At 45.2% G+C, this 13,350-nt stretch overlaps 1 protein-coding gene across 3 annotated transcripts in view; it reads left to right on the plus strand.

Moving 5' to 3' along the window:
• GRAP2 (GRB2 related adaptor protein 2) overlaps positions 1-13,350 on the plus strand; it is a 94,185-nt gene that overhangs the window by 29,068 nt on the left and 51,767 nt on the right. Inside the window, exon 2 of one of the 3 annotated variants that reach the window (XM_072656206.1) lies at positions 8,242-8,312. The exons of the other annotated variants lie outside the window; for them this stretch is intronic. The gene's annotated coding sequence lies outside the window, so the exon portion shown is untranslated. The remainder of the gene's footprint in view (positions 1-8,241; positions 8,313-13,350) is intronic. 3 annotated transcript variants of the gene reach the window in all.

A 13,350-nucleotide genomic window follows, 5' to 3' on the forward strand; every position in this document is an offset into this window, starting at 1 on the left:
GTACAGGTGCAATTTTAGGATTTTAGTTGGCCTTGAAGGAAGCCAGGGAGGTCAGTGGTGTGAGGGGAGGAGGGAGAGCCTTCCAGGCATGAGGGGCAGCCAGAGAGATTGAGTGAGCTGAGAGATGGAGCCAGGCCAACATCAGAAGGAAGCCTGTGTTAGGGATTAAGGTGTAAGATTAAAAATGGGGCAGCTAGGTGGTACAGTGGATAGAGCACCTGCCCTGGAGTCAAGAGTACCTCATCTGGCCTTTAACATTTACTAGCTGTGTTTCCCTGGGCAAATCACTTAACCCTGACTGTCTCACCTAAAACTAAAATAAAAAGATTAAAAGTGGAGATACTGGCAAAGGCAAAAACTCTCTCTGCCTGGAGGAGCTCTCACCACATGCGGATGGAGCTGGTGGAAGGTAATCTCTGAGGAGACACACCAGAATTTGGAGGCTGGAGGAGGCCTCCTGAGGACCTGAGCTGAGTCTTCAAGGGCACCAGTGGAAGTAAGAGGCAGAGGTGAGGAAGGAAAGCACCGTCCTCCCAGGGTTTTGTGTGAACCTCATGAGATAATCAATGTAAAGCACTTTATAGAAATGTGAGCTATTATTAGACACCCCAGCTCTCTGATTTGTTAGTGTCCGCGATCTATACAGAACAAATACACATGATTAGACAAGGCCCCTTCCAGCTCTCCAATCTTATAAGCCCATGTTTAATTGCAAGGAGCAGTATGGGGTCAGGGGATGAACATACCTACCCCCTCCTGGAAGAGAGGTGAGGGACCACAGGCACAGAGTGCTGCATACGCTGATATGGGCCATCAGTGCCTCCACCTGTTCTGCTTAATTGTTTTCTTTGTTACAAAGCGGAGCTCGATGGCGGAGGCATATATGGAGAAATGGGTGTGGTGGAAAAACAAAAGATATAAATTAAAAAGGAAGGGAAGGAGGAAGAGAGAGAAGAAAAGAATCTAAGAAAAAGGATTTAAGAAAGAAAGGTTGGACAAAGATGAAGAAAAGTAGGAATCGTGGTTAAGATGAAAGATCATAGGGTCACAGATCTCAGGCTGGACGTCTAGTTCAATCTCATTTTTACAGATGAGAAACTGAGGCCCAGGAAGCCGTGGTGACTTGCCCCTGGTAACATGAGGAAGTGCACTCTGGGGAGCTGATCTCAAGTCCTCGAGGATGGGCGACTTTATTCATTCTCTGGTCAGCAGAGGATGCCCTTTCCAGGTGCTCTCCTACAACTTACCTTGGAACCATCAGCACCAAGGTCACAGCAAGGATAGGACTTGAGCCATCCTGGGTTCCACATCCATCTGTTCGCTCTGGGAAAGAGAGATCCAAACAAGAACCCCTTCTTTGGTCCTCAGGCGGCTCAGCCAAGTCGGTACCATAGAGTGGTAGCCCTGGGGATTGGGCCTGAGTCACTTGATGTTTGGGGTTGACAGGGATGCTGCTGCCATTTCTTTGAATTTAGATCTATTGGTGCTCTCACACTGAGTCTAACAGGAAGAGGAGAGCTAAGTGTGTAGTCTCTGAGAGGGGAAGGCTGTTCTGGTGAGACCTTAGAATTTTCGATAAAATGAAAGGCAGAGCTGTGTGGTGGGTAGAGAACTAGCTTTCAAACCAGGAAGTCTTGGGTTCAAATTCTGACTCCCACATATACTAGCTGTGTGACGTGGGAAAATCCTATCACTTTTCTGTGTCCAGGCAGCTCTGCAGAGCCAGTGCTGACCCACATTAGTAAAAAGGAGGTTCCCCCCAAGATAGTCTAGTCTTTAACATGAAAAACAAAGTCTCTAGGTCAGGAATCAACATGTTGGAAGATGGCAGCCGGCACATCTTTTGGAAATTGTACAATACAGCTCTTAAAGTAGCACCAACAATTATGTTGCAAACAGGGAGAAAACAATTTGGGAGCATCCTCGAGTCCTGTACGCTAATGGTGGCCAAGTCAAATGGAAATGGGGCCAATAAGCTGTGTATAAAGTTCCCTGTGGGTGCAGAGACCTAGAAAAGCCCATGTTGAGATCATCTATATTTTACTGTATTTCTCTTTCTTTGGTTAAACATCTCCCAATTACATTTTAATCTGATTCTAGCTTCTCTCAGGAGGGTTGTGAGCCACATGGACTATGTGTCTGACCCTCCTGCTGCTCCCAAGTCAGCCTCTCACAAAGCTAGGAGGGAGTTTAGAACGGTGGATATCAGAGCTGGCAGACTCTAGAATCCAGAAAGAGTTGGAAGAGACCTTACAACAGAGAACTTCAGGGCTGGGAGGGACCTTAGAACAAGGAATGTCAGAGCTGGGAGGGAGCTTAGAACAGGGAATGTTAAAACTTGGAAAGGCCTTATAACAGGGAATGCCAAAGCTAGGAAAGAGCTTAGAACATGAAAAGTCAGAGCTGAGAAAGGCCTTAGAACATGAAATGTAAGAACTGGGAAGGGCCTTAGGGCATTACATATCAGATCTGGAAGGGACCTTAGCACATGGAATGCCCCACAACCACCCAAATCCAGGTTCCCATCATCTCTGGTCTGCCCAGCTGTCCTGAATAACGGAGAGAATAGAGGTCTCATTGTGAGGCATTCTAAAAAGACTAAGTATGAGGAGAGGTGAAATAATAAAGGGGCCATGTCCAGAGAGGGGAATGTGAGTGTTTCTGATTAAGGAACTGTTCCACTTGTGAGGGTTGGGGAGATTTGGGATGTGATCGTTCTTGAGTGTGGCTGAGGTAAGCAAAGGCCCAGGTTATAGGATTTAGGAGGGTGAGGATGTTTGAAGGCACAAGAGCTCAGATACTAGCGTACCCTGGTATAAGGGCAGGAGGTGGGAGAAGAAATGGTAAATCGGGTACTAAATGTGTTTGAAAAAAGGAGAATGAGCCAGGCACCTGCATAAAAAAGCCACCATGGTATGGGTTGGGGGAAAATGGAATCAAGTGAAACTCAAAGGAGGAAAGGCTGCTGAGTGAAGGTGATAAAGGAAGAGTCTGATTTTGACCGAGTATCCCATCTCCCCTCCAGAAACAGTGTGAGAGAAGGTGCAGCCAACGGGGATGAAGGGAGCCAGGTCAGAGGGAGCACCAGTAGATGGAAGGAGGAGCAGAGAGGAAGTGGTAGAGGGAGGAGAGAGAGAGAAAAGAGGTGGAGAGAGAGAGGGAAAGAGAAAGAGAGAGGCAGGCACAGAGGGAGGGAGAGGGAGAGAAAGGGAGGACAGAGAGATCCATTTTTCCTGTATCTCTTATCTTTTGGACAGTAATATTCCATTACATTCAAGGATGATAATTTATTCAGCCAGTCTCCAATTCATGGGCAACTGAACAGTCTCGGGTTTTTTGCTCCCACAATAAGTGCCACAATGAATGTTTTCAGATTAAATTGGATCTCAGATCTGGAACCAGAAGGAACCTCAGAGACCACCAGGTCTGACTCCTCATTTTACAGAAGGAGATACTGAAATTCAGGGGTCAAGTGACTTGCTCAAGGTCATAAGGCTGGCTGAGCTGGAAGCTGAACAGAGATCACTCAGGATCATAATACACTTAGAGTGAGCAAAGAAAGACCCCAGAGCTCCTGTCCTCCAACACTTTCATTTAAGAGATTGAAGAAACATGATCTGAGAGGGGAAGCCATTGGCTTAAAAATCACATGGGTATTAAGTGGTGGAGTCAGAATTTGAACCCAGGTCTTCTGACCCCAGATCCAGCATTTTCTCCATTTGCTTCTCACTTGTATAAGATAGATTTCCATCGTGGAGGTCCTTAAGAACCAAGCTGACTTCAGACCTAATCTGGTAAACAATTGGGGGCCACTGAAGGGTGGGAGGGGGAGATGTTTCTTAGGCAAGGTACCCTTCCTCTGGCTCATTTCTTTGGGGTGAGTGAGGACAAAGACTTCACGCAGCTGTCATTTCTCTGTTGCAAGAATAAAGCATAAGATGGGAGCATGCTCCCGGAAGCCTTTTCATCAGGTAATTAAAACAGATGAGACTAATTATTCCAATTAACAAAGAAGCTGGGTACTGACATTTCATTCTGTTCAGTTTAATTATTAAACGGGTGCTTCTTGAGAGACCCTGTATTCAGCACGAAGGTTACAAAGACTCAAAGAAATAGTTCCCTGCCTTCGGGCAGCTTATATTTGACTGCAGAAAACAACCTAGATAGATCAATAAAAGGCCGTTTGAAGGCTAGGCAAAAGGCTTAGAACTAAGGAAAACTGGGAGAGTGACACTTTGAAAGAAGGTGATGATTCTGGAAGGTCTAGATGTGGAAGAAATGTATGGGGGTGGAGTGGTAACGGTGGTAATCATTTTAAGGTTTGCAAAAAACTTTACAAATATCGTCTCACAACTCATAGAGGTAGGTGCTATTATTATTCCTGTTTTAGAGATGAGGAAACTGAGGTAGACAGAAGTTAAGAGACTTGTCCAGGGTCACGCTGCTAGGAAGTATCTGAAATCACATTTGAACTCAAATCTCCCCTATTCCAGGCCCAGCATTCTATCCACTGCACTCTCCTCTATAAATGAGGCTGGAAATGTAGTCTGACGGTGGAAAGGGTTCCCACTAACTGCCAGGCTAAGGACTTTGGATGTCATCCTAGAGAGACCACAGGGAACCACTGAAGATGTTTGAGCAAGGAAGTATCAGAAAATGTCTTCCTTCAGTTAAAAATATGAAACCAGAGATGGAGGTTTACTGGGATGTGGGCTCCCTCCCCACCACATCTTGGCAATGAATTTCTTAGGGCCTCCATTTCCTCATATGCAATATAAAGGAGCTGGATTTGATGACTTCCAGGGTCCCTTTTAGCATTAAAGTCACTTGCTCTCCCTCTCTCTCCAAGCCTCTGTTTCCTCGTATGTGAAATGAGGGCCTCTGAGATGCCTTCCAGCTCTCAAATCTGTCTTCTCTCTCTCCTCTCCTCCCACTTCTGCCCCCCTTTCTCAGTTTCCTTATGTATCAGATCAGGGGCTGCTCTTCTGAGGTCACTTTTAGCCCTAAAGCTCAGACCTTCCACCATTCAGAGTTCAACGCCATTTCATGGGTACCAAGGTCCTGAGGAATTGTCCATGGTCATCTGCCTCCCACACTCAGGTCAGTTTTAAGGGATGCTTTGTTTGCAGGTAGCAAAGATATGACAACCTTGGCTTTTCATTAGCCATCCTTAAGATGACAAGATGTTGGGCAGGTCATGTCTAGGAGACTAAAAATAGTGATTACTTCCATTCACCGTGAATCTTTTTTCACATCTCCTTGCTCAACCCATCTTTCTGCAGCATCTAGTATATGCCTCTAGTACCATGCTTTTCTTCCTAAACTCTAGTAGAGGGTGAGCTTCTTAAAGAAAACTAAGGAATTGTTTCCCTTTTGCCTCTGCATCCCTAGTGCCTAACATGTTTCGTGGCACAGAGTAGGTACATAATTCATGCTTGTGAATTTACTGATTGAATATAAATTCCTGGAGGGCAGGGACTGTTTCACCTTTATTTTTATATTCCCAGAACCAAGCTGAGCACCTAGCACACAGTAGGGACTCCATAAATGCTATTGAATGACTGATCCAGGAATTGAAGCCAGACTTACGTCCCCACCCAGTCTAACCCAGTCTTTGTATCTAACTTCAATCCTTCCTGTTGACATGCAAGTTCCCTTTCTCTCACTCTGCGTTTTGTAAAACTAAAGAGCTCACTAGTCTGGGCCCCAAGATTACCCATTTCTCCAAGGGGTCATTAAATCACTTTATAGCCACTTATTCCAGGACAGAAATTTCTCAGGAGACCTTTCTTTCCCTGGTTTCTTGAGATTTCCATTGACCTTTCTTGACAATCCTCTCAAGACTTAGGATGCATAAAGACATTTCTTATGAAAGTTTAGCTCTTGTGTTCCTCACCATCTCTTCTCTGACTGCCAACCTCCCAGTTACTCTAGTACTGTTCTGTGGGTGCAGGTGAGCAATCCTTGGCCAGGCCCCTTCTATATGCCTTCCATGCCTCTTCAACCTTATCGGGGTGGGTAATCCCTCCAATTCATTTTGATTCAACTTAATTCAATATGAAGTACCTACTGTGTGCCAGGTCCTGTCTTCAAGGAGCTTCCATTCTACAGGGAGAATGTAACTTGTACCAAATGAGTCTATATGATGTCTAGGCCTTTTCATCCTATGTGATTCTTGCCCAGCAAAATGAAGGTTGCCTTCAGACATGGTTTTACCTTGGTCTTTGTATACAGCGTTTGATGATGGACTGATAGATGATGAGCAGGAAGAACAAGCTTCACAAGCATATTCCTTCTTGATTATGATCCTTGGTTATGTGCCTCCTTCTTTACCCCATCAACCATGTCCCTTGGGCACAAGGACTTGCAATTCAATTTAAGTACCTACAGTGTGCCACGCACAGTCTAAGGTGTTAGGGCTACAAAGACTGAAGTAGTCTCTACCTTCCATGGGCTGCCATTTTGCTGGAATGGGGGAAGGGAGAAGGAGAGGAAACAAAATGTACCCAAGCAATCATAGCCCAGATTTAAATTGCCCCTTCCCCCAGAAATGTTGCCATGGAGACTTTGGGATGGAGGACATATGAGTGTGGGTGTGCTCACACACCCTGGAATTTCCCCTGATCTCTGGACCTTCTGACCTTGAAAGAACGTTCTTTAGGGGAAGATGGAGGAAAGGAAGAAGTAGAACCATGCTTGATTTCATGCTTCTCCAGCCAAGCAAAGCTCTGAGTTTAGGATGGGCACTGAGTCCTCCCACCACTGAAAGCAGGAGCAGGAATCAGATCAAGAGACTAAGTGAGGGTTAACTGGACCAGAGCAAGAGCTAAGGATCCACTACACATAGGAAGGGGAAGCAAAGGACAGAACAGGCCAGAATAAGACAAGTCATTGGAGAGATGACAAGAGTCCAGATCACAGGCCAGTGATGTGTTGGTAAATGTTTAACAATCAGTTCTATGGGGTGTGGGGGGAGAGGACTCTCAATATACTTTTAAGTTTAATCTTCATTATTCTTTTCTCCATCACTTTTTAAAGCCTAGACAATAATAAAATAATGAATTGAGCCTTAAGCTGTAGCATTTTTTTTGAGAGATTGGGATTAAGTGACTTGCCCAGGGTCACACAGCTAATAGGTATCTGAGACCAGATTTGAACTCAGGTCCTCCTGACTCCAGAGCTAGCGCTCTAGTTACTGCACCACCTAGCTTCCCTGATCCATAGCATTTGCCAACTTCCACTATATGAATGCACACACTGAAAATTTAACAATCAGCTTTTCTGAACCTGGTTAGAGCAGGTACAAATGGATACTTTGTTGCTTCATCCTGGAACTCTGCTTGGGGAGATTCCCTGTCTCTTTTACCTTTCTGGCTATGTTTCTTCTCATTAGGGAAAGAGAGGTAGGGATGGAAGGGGAAGAAATAGCTAACATCCCCCCTAAAAAAGAAACATCAAATTGGAAGATATATTACGGCCTATCATTCCTCATTTAAAAATTTATCTGTGCTTCTATAAGGACTAGAGCTGAGATTTAATTTGTAGCGAGAACTCCTGGGGAAAAACTCTATCTTGACATCTGTCCTATAACTTAGTCTTAGAAGGTTGCCTGCGATCACTGAGAGGCAAGTGACTTGCCCAGGGACACACAACTAAATGTGTCCATTTTAAATTTATACTGCTATTAAAATGCGTGGCAATTAACAGCGACTCGTGTCCAAGCCCAAAGTGCAGTTTGAGATGAAGACGAAAGACATTTTTCCCAGGTCAGTCTATGTGGTGTGTGTGTGGGGGTGTGTGTGTGTGTGTGTGTGTGTGTGTGTGTGTGTGTGTGTGTGTGTTAGAGAACTCTGAATTTGAGGTAATTTTTAAACATATCCATACCCACTAGACTGGTTTTGAACCTGGAGGAAACCTAGCAGAGAGAAATGAGCCAAGATAGGGGAAGGAGGGAAGAGGCTGGTACAGTTGTATCCACATAAACATCCGTAGAATATATCCAGAATCATATAGTCATTTCAAAAAGGAGAGGAGATTAATAACTGGAAGGATTGGGGGAGGCCCCATATAAGAGGTGGGTACTTGAAGGAATCTAGAGATTCTAGGAGGCAGAAGAGAGAAAAAGCTTCTGTTCCAGATGTGGAAACCACCTTGAAAAAGCCCAGGCAGGAGATGGAATATTATACATGGAAGACAGCCAAACATATGATTTCCATTTGCTGGCTTTCTTGTATTTTTCAGGAAAGAAAAGAGATAGGGAGGAAGAAGGCTACAGTAAGATCAACACTTGCTGACAACTCCAATTTGCAAAAGTGAGTCTGGGGTTAAACTGGTTTGAAAGCCATTTTTTGCCCTGATTTCCTTACAGTTGTATCTCTGGACAAACCCCAACCAGCCCAGAGGGTGGTCTGACAACACAGCTCATTACGAACATCACACCATCTTGTGGCTTGGCAGGACCAGCTTCCCTCAAGCTTCTGTATCAGTGATGGAGTAATTCTTCCTCATTGGACTCTTGCCAGTTTTTCTTTTGTAAATGACCCCTGGCATCACCACAATACTGGCTGCACATTGGGAGTCAGGAATGAAATTGTCACAGGCACTCAGTGGTAATCGTGGGACTTTAAACCATTGCTACTTTCTCCTCCCATCAACCATTCCACTCCCCACACATTTAGCATCTGGGGGACTTCGCATGTGCTCCCTGTGAAGGGAGCCATCACTCTTTCCTGAATGAAAGAGGGGTAAAGAGGCAATTCTTGCCAATTGACAGGGGAAAAAGTTGTTTCACACTCTTCTTTCCAAAATGGCCCTCTCTCTCCAAAGTCACATTTTGTTGTGGTATTGGTATGAAAAGGGATAAAACTGTTTGGGCTCCAAAATTCATTTTTAGAGATTGATCCCATATAATAAATAATAGATTCTTTCTGGCATGTAGTAAGGCCTTAATGAATGTGTTGTCTGTCTATCCATTTATCCATCCATCTACCTACCTGTCTATCTATCTGTCTGTCTATCCATCTCCCCACCTCCCTATCTACCTCTCTCCACACCTTCCTATCTATTATGATCCTATAACTACCAAAATACAGTATGAATAGACCAGAGGGCAAGCTGAGCCTTATGGGGGGCACCATGGTCCTGAAGGCAGATTTTCATGCATCAGCCTCTTATACAAATATACCAATCAATCAAGAGGAATGAGGAACCAAAAAACAAGAGGCAGTTAACTCCATGAATCCTGATCTGAAGAAGAGAAAACTCTCCTAGAGAGTAGTGTGAAAAGAGGAGTTCCCTCGCTTTCTCTTTTGAAACTAGATCTCCCTGTCTCATGCAGGCTGAACTTGCAGTGGCCATTCAAGAACCTAGTCCCCATGCTGATTGGCATGGAAAGTTTGGCCTGCTCGGTTGCTATCCTAGGCTAGGTTGGTTCACCTCTCCTTTGGCTCCAGACTTAGTGTAGATACCCCATCAGCTTGAGTCCTACTGTAACCCCATAATTCCTGAGCTCAAGTGATCCTCCATTGTCTCCCCTAACAGGGATTACAGGCATGTACCACCAGGCCCGTCTTTGCTTTCCTATTTTAAAAAAATACATTTCTTTATGTGGGGAAAGTCAAGCCACATCAACAAACATTTTGTAAGCACCTACTATGTGCTGGGCACTGTGCTCAGTGCAGAAGACATTGGCTTCCTGAGATGTTCCTACCAGGTGGGATTTCCCAAAGGCTGGCTCTTTAGGGGTAGTTTGGAAAACCCATTACCATGCACAGCACAAGGGAACTGGCCTTGTTGCCTCAATACATTGTAAGTGGGGCTGACCTGAGCTGTCCCTCATGCTTGGGCCAGGAAGTTCCAGAGCCCTAATGAAAGGAGTAGATTAGGAGCACCTTGTCTGGCTATCTTCATAATTAAAAAGGGAAACTGAGGCTTGGGATGAGGACAGGGAAAAATGACTTTCCAACAACTTTCTTCATTCATGAAGAGCCCGTTGACGTTTGTCCAGGGAGTGTGGCACAGGGCCTGGATACATATGACCGGAGGAGGTCCTATCTCTCTGGGCTCCTGTCCCATGGCCCATCTCCCTTCTACTTAGTTCCATGAAATACAAGCAACCAAGAGACATAAGCTGTCTGGATTCGTCGGCTTTTTGTTTTGGTCCCAATGACCACAGTGCCCTCGCTTAGCTTAGGGGACACAGGATGAGAGATTGGTTCCCCAGCATGGCAACGGTGTTCCCATCATTAACCATCTTCAGTCACAGATTAATTTCATTGTCAGTCCTCCATAGGAATATTTACTAGTCACCTGGGAGTGGTGAGCTAAGGACAGAGGTAAATATCACACGTTTACTAAAGGCAGCAAAGGATTTCTCAGGCTGAACCCAACCTGAAAGGAGGCCCCAGCTGGCATCTCCCTCATGGCCAAGGGACAGAATAAGGCCCAGTCCAGGTTGTTTGATTTTCTAATTTGAGAGTCTCTGTCTATAACCAAATAAAAAAAATGTCCAGAGGAAGGACACCCTTTGGTCCAAGTGTGTTTGCAGGGAGTGAGTTCAAGTAAAAACCAAAAGCCTGAGTGGCCTCTTTTACTGTCTTTACTCAAACTCATAGATCCAAGGCAGAATGTAAGAAAGCCCCCTCCCTCTGAGGCTGCCCCCACAAGAGGCCTCGACTCTTTCTTGTGGCTCCAAAGCCCTCCCTGTTGTGAGCTGCACCCATCCTCCCATCCTCCAGAGAAGCCACCTCAGCAGCATCTGACTTTCAGGTTCAGTTCCTTGAGAATAACAAAGCCGACAAAGTTAGGAGAAGCAGGGCCCTTTCTACAAGGGAATGTGATAGTGCAGTGAGTACTGAGCCTGGTGCTAGAGGAATTATCTCACCATGTCCCCCTCCAGTGACTCCCTATGGCCTATGGTGGAGAGGTCAAATTCATGGCCCAATCTGGGCCCATGAAACTCCTGGGAAAGCCCAAGCCAGATTCAAAGGTGATTGGAAAGTGCTTAACAAAATAAAGAAAAATACAATAAAACCTATTAATATTACATTTTAGAGCTAAGTCAGTATGCAGCCCACAGGGATCCTTATGCATGACTCTAGTGGACCCATTTCTATTTGAGTCTGATGCCACTGACATACAGGATCAAATATAAAATCCTTTTTTTGCCACGTAAAGCCTTTGCCATCTTCTTAGATTTTTCTCCCTTCCATGGACTCTCCTATTGAGCCAATTTGAGGTTAGAAATCTGGACCCCAGGAAGGGTGATGGTGCCCTTGACAGACTGAGGGAAGCAGAGAAGAGGGGTAAGTTTAGGAGAAAGACAATGAGATTGAGATGCCTGTGGGGGATCTAGTTCAAAATGTCAGTCCATAAGCATTGATTAAGCACCCTTCACATGCTAGGCATCGGGCAATTCCTAATTCTAGCCTGGAGCTCAGGAGACAAACAGGTTAGACATCTGACTGTGGGAGTCATCTGCAGAGAGATGGTAACTGAACCAATGGGAGCAAGGAAATCACTAAGAGACAGAGTATAGAGAGGAAAGGGCATCTGGGGTAGAGGCTTAGGGGATATGCATGATTAGTGGACTTGACATGGATGAAGACCCAGCAAAGCAGACCAAAGAGTGATCAGATAGGAACAAGGAAAATCAAGAGAGAGGTATATAACTGTCATCTGGAGAAGAGAGAACAAGGACTGAGGAAAGGACATTAGACTTGTCAATTAAGTCATTTATTGGTAACTTCAGAGATGAAGATTTTAGTCGAGATATTAAGTCGGAAGTCAGATTTCAGAGAGAAGAGGAAGTGGAGGTATAGGGAGGGGAGTGAGAGAATAAACACTTATATAGTCTCTACTATCTGCCAGGTACTTTATTAATCACAATTAATTTGGAACTCAAAATTTAAGAAAATGTTGAAAATTGTTTTTATATATAATTGGAAAAAATATAATTTGAGATTTAAAAAAAATTTGTTGCAGTTCTCACAACAACCTTGGCAATTGTGATCTCCATTTTACAAGTGAGGAAACTGAGGCAAACAGAGGTTAAGTGACTTGCCCACGGTCACAAGTTCGGTATACATTGGATGCGTGACTGCATGACTCTTATTCTTTCAGAAATTCCTTTAGTTTGATGGTTTCAGTGGAGCTGCCCATGTACCTGATGTCCTCTTGACCCATTGTTTTAATGCTTTGTAGATCACAGTTCAAAGATTCAGCACTTCAAGTGTCTAAACTGGATCTGAACTCAGGTCTCCCTAACTCCAGGCCCAGTACTCCCTCCATTGAGCCACAAGCTGCCTCCCTGCTGGGTATGAAATAGAGGAGAGGAGAGGTAGGGGACGTTAGCTAGAGTGTATGAGGGAGACCTGAGCATGTTTGTAGTCAGTAGGGAAGGAACCGATAGACTGGGAGGGACTGAAGATAAGAGACTAGGGAGTATGTTGGGGGCAAGCTTTGGGTAATGGGTGTGACGGTCAGTCCTCTGACAACTGTTCACCAGTCACACACACAGAGGGGGATGGAAGACGTGTTTAGGACTGCACCGAAGCCATCCCACGCTCAGGCACCTGCAACCTGTGATTCACCACAGGCTCCACCCCCGCAGGCATGGGGACCAGCAGGCTTCCTTCCAGGCTGCGCTAGAAATTTCTTTTGTTGGTTTTCATTTCTCTGAAGCCACGCAGATCCTCAGCTGTCATTCTGTTGGGTTTTGCTTTTAAGGACTGGCAGGCACACACATACACACACGCACACACGCACACACACATACACACACATACACACACTCCCTATGGCTTTGGGTCTCTATTTTGTTGCTTGGTACCTGAAAAAGAAGCAGAAGAGAGAGTGGCTCTCTGTTCCCATAAATGGCCACCCCTGGCTAGGGTAAGGCCAGGACATGGAGCCAGACTCCCCTCGTACTTCACATTCTGCCTTGTGTTCATGTAGCACCTCCTCTGTGGATCATGGGACCATGGATCTGGAGCTATGGAGGACCGCAGAGGCATCTTCTTCTTCAATGTGCCCATTTTCCAGGAGACTTCAGGTTCACAAAGGAAATGACTTAGCCACAGTTACAGTATGATGGTGGCCTAGGTCTAGGGCTGGAATGGACCTCACAGGCCTTCTTGTCAACTGCTACATTTTACCAGTACAGAAATTGGGCCCTGTGAAGGTGAAGTGGCTTGCCTGGAGTTTGACCAGAAGCAAGTGGCAGAGTCAGAATCTGAATTCAGGTCCTCTGGGACCAAACCTCCTTCTCCATCATCTTCTCTGTAACAAGTAACATTTCTCCCTTGCGTATAGGTGAACAAACAGTGGGTGAGTGACTGGATGACAATCATT

This window comes from Notamacropus eugenii, chromosome 3 (assembly GCF_028372415.1).
Source record: "Notamacropus eugenii isolate mMacEug1 chromosome 3, mMacEug1.pri_v2, whole genome shotgun sequence".
NCBI classification, from domain to species: Eukaryota; Metazoa; Chordata; class Mammalia; order Diprotodontia; family Macropodidae; genus Notamacropus; species Notamacropus eugenii.